Genomic DNA, 4,102 nt, shown 5'->3' with positions numbered 1-4,102 from the left:
TCTGCTTCTAAAAAATTACATTTATATCCAGTCAACAGGAAGCATTTTGCAGGCCTTTCATAACAGTATCTTCCTGATTCATTCTTGCTTTCTACAGACTTCACAAAAATGAATATAAGCTATGGCTATATTAAGCTACCTGGTTTTCAAGGGAACAGGAACCTCAACTCTCTAGTCTTGGTTATTAGCTCAGCATCAAGTTTGCTTGCATCAAGAACAGGCTACAAGCACAGCAAGATAACAAACTCTATTATAGGAGCATCCCAAATAAAACACAGAACTAACTAACTATTTGAAGTTTATTAACACGTGAGCAATGCTAATACAACTTTCCCAAATGTTTTCAACTCAGCATTATGGTAAAATAGATAAGAAAGGGCACTCTTGTTTTGAATATCTAACAAACAGATTATTTATGCCTTCAGTGTATAGTAAAAATGACTAAAGCAATAACAATTAAAAAAAATAAGGTAGACTTCCTAACCATTGCAGGAATGCTGTCTTCAAGATAAAACCTGGAAAGCAACAGCAACTCAAGAATCCACACAACAAAATTTTGAAACTTGAAATTTTTTTTTCTTTCTCTGGATGACAGCCACTGATAGGCAATGAGTTGGGGCATCAAGTGATTAAGGCAGCATTTTAGTTTGTCAGAAATATCAGAACTATCAACTTTCTTTGATGATACTCCAAAACTGTCTTAAAGACCTCAACAAGGATGCAGGCTGCATCATGTTCAGTATTTAACAAATAAAGAAGTCAGTCCGCATTGTGAAAAAAACCTCAGTTTCAACAGATATCAAAATCAAGGAGGAATATACAAACCATGAAACTGCAAACCTCAGACTTGTAAAACGTTACAGTGTATCTCAGTCATAAAACAATCAAATTTGCAGTCCCTTCTACTGCAAAAATCCCTGAACACTTGTTGCACTAGATGAGTAAAAAGGGAGAGAAAACTTAATCCAACAAAGTCAATCAATACCAAAATATCCATTGACTTTGATGAGGCAGGATTGAAAACACTGAGCAATACTTAATATAAATTCTATTCCAGACAAGACATACTGTGTTATATACACAAAGCACTTGTACATATAACATCATATTACACTAATTGAAGATCATGACACTTTGTTATGCTCAGCAATAAATATTATTGTGACATTTCTTTACCTGTGGATTCAGTTTACTAGCACTGAAACATTATTGAAGTTCAAGCACCATGAGGTAAACACGGAAGGGGGACGCCTGCAATCCATTTATGAAACTCTTGGCATAATGCTCTTAAATCTGCTCGTGAACAGAGCAGTTTGGTTATGCTCAGGATCCTTTTATTTAAAATGGCAAGTCATCACCACTACAAATATTTAGCATGATTTGTTTACCCAAATGATCTAAGAGCATCTGGAGCCAAAACAACCATTCCTTTAGGCAACTCCTCCCTGGCCCTAGGCCTATCCAGCCAACAGTTGAGGGATGGGTTCATCGTGGCAGATTCTATCTTGTTTTTCCTCACAATCTGTTTGTTCATCCACTGAATTGTATGACCGAGCTGAACTTTATTCCAGGGTAATTTACACAGGGTAACATCCTTTACACCTTACCCTTGCTGCCCTTTCAGCTAGCGTGAGGCTTGAACCTACTGATGCTAGGCTGACCTTTCATTCAGCTCCGCTTTCGGCTACGTGGTTGCGATTTCCCTTACGCAATATCCCAAGGTACTACATGTTTCTGCCTTTGTGCTCCACCAGTTTTGCTGTTCAAACCTCTCCATATTTTTTGCTAGGCAGGAAACCACCAAACATTTTATAGGTCCTGGCATCCCGTCAGCAAAAACAAAACACTTCACCTCTACCGTGACATTTGATTTCTGCGAGACATGTTTGATGTGGGGGGGGTTTAGGGAAGTTGTTTCTCTGGACACTCATGTCCCTGGCGCCCGCTCGGCCCTCCCCAGCCATCCCCGCCTGCGTCTCATCGCTCCTGCCTTCGCCCTCCGGCCGGGCCGAGCTTTGATGCTGTGCCCCTCACGAAGGGAGCAGCAGCAAAGCTGGGCCTGCCCTAACGCACAGAGATTTGTCATCAACCAGCAGGAAGAATTTCATCCTTCTGGTATTTTCTTACCACCCCTTCCCCAACTCTCAAATCTCCTAGGCCCGGCTTTACCTTGCTGAGCCCTCGGGAAGGCTCCTCGGACTCCTTAACGAAGTCCGGATTCAGGTCAAGAGCAGGAGTTTCAACCGGCGGGGTGGGGAGGATGGTGGAAAAAAGGGGAGAGAGGGGGAAAAAAAAAAAAAAAAAACCCACAAGAGATTTCCCAGAGCTGCCAAAGCCCAGAGGGCAGAGGGGCCGCCGAGCGGGAAAGCGGCGGCCCTGGGGAGCTGTGGTGGCCGCGGGCAGGCCCCGCCCTGCCGCCGGCAAGGCGCCCTCCGCCGGGGCCGAGCGCCCGGGGCCCCGCAGCCCCCTGAGGCGAGCCGCGCCCGGCCCAGGGCGCTCCTCCGGCCGCGCTCCCTCCGACGCCCCCGGCCGAGCCTGCCCCGCTCCCGGCCACCTACCGCTCCTCAGGGGGCCGGGCCCGCAGGCTGCGGGGCGGCTCCCCTGCGCCTGCCAAGCGCCCTCCCCTGGGGATGCGGGCGGGCGCGGCTCCTCCCCGGCCGCCTTCCTCTTCCGGCCGGGGATGGAGCCGCTGCCGCGGCCCCGCGGCGGGCGCCGCGCAGGAGGGAGGCGGCCCGGCGGGAGGCGGCCCGGCCCGGCCCGGCCCGGGAGCGGCGAGGCAGGGCCCGGCGAGGCAGGGCCCGGCCCGGGAGCGGCGAGGCAGGGCCCGGCAAGGCAGGGCCCGGCCCGGGAGGGAGTTGAGACCCCGAGCGGGGGAGGTGCGGTGTGGAGACAGCCTGGGTCCTCGTAGCAGGTTAGCTGGTGTCTCGGCCCGCAAACGACAGCCGATCCTTCTTGCGTTAAAGAGTCTCGTTTTTAATGAAAATACGCTTGTTCCAAGGAGAGAGGGGTGTTCTTTCGTTAGCTGCTGCGTAGCCACGTTACAGCAACAGTTAGCTGTGGTTCTGATCAATGAAAATTTCCTGACAAACAGAAAAAGGTAATTGCAGAAGACCTAACTCCGTGCCTTAAACAAACTGCTCCCTTAAAACATAAGGGTTTTTATCACAGAACATGAATAGATTTGATATTGGTAGCAGTGTAGCATTGTTCTCTTGTCCAGCCGTGTCTGGTACCCAGGCTGCCTAATGAAAATGTGAGTACATGGTTACAAGCGGACCGAGCACATGTATCCTCGTAGTCTTAAATACATGAGGATCTGCCACCCAAGGGTTTAAAGCAAATGAATACAGGTGTTGAGAGGGCTTCTGGTTCCCTTTCAAGGTAACAGAGTCCAGTCGGTGGTATGGACTGGTAGTTATTAACGCTTGGATGAGGGCCTTTCAGTCAACAGCGACATTGCCCAGAGAGGTGGTGGAGGCCCCATCCCCAGAAACATTCCAGGCCAGGTTGGACGGGGCTCTGAGCACCCTGATCTGGTTAAAGCTGTCCCTGCTCACTGCAGGGGGGTTGGGCTGGGTGACCTCTATGTGCTCAGAGCCCCGTCCAACCTGACCTGGAATGTTTCTGGGGATGGGGCCTCCACCACCTCTCTGGGCAACCTGTGCCAGTGCTTCACCACCCTCATTGTAAAAAATTTCTTCCTTATGTCTAGTCTAAATCTATTCTTTAGTTTAAATCCATTATTCCTTGTCCTGTCACAGCAGGCTTTGCTAAAAAGATTGCCCCCATCCTTCCTATAGGCCCCCTTAAAGTACTGAAAGACCGCAATAAGGTCTCCCTGCAGCCTTCTCTTCTCCAGGCTGAACAACCCCAACTCTCTCAGCCTGGCCTCGTAGGAGAGGTGCTCCAGCCCTTGGATCATTTTTGTGGCCCTCCTCTGGACCCGCTCCAACAGGTCCATGTCCTTCTTGTGCTGAGGGCCCCAGAGCTGGACGCAGTACTGCAGGTGGGGTCTCACCAGAGCAGAGCAGAGGGGCAGAATCCCCTCCCTCGACCTGCTGGCCACGCTGCTTTTGACGCAGCCCAGGATACAGTTGGCTTT

This window comes from Pelecanus crispus, chromosome 4, assembly GCF_030463565.1.
Source record: "Pelecanus crispus isolate bPelCri1 chromosome 4, bPelCri1.pri, whole genome shotgun sequence".
Classification (NCBI taxonomy): Eukaryota; Metazoa; Chordata; class Aves; order Pelecaniformes; family Pelecanidae; genus Pelecanus; species Pelecanus crispus.
Note: the sequence above shows the minus strand (reverse complement) of the source record.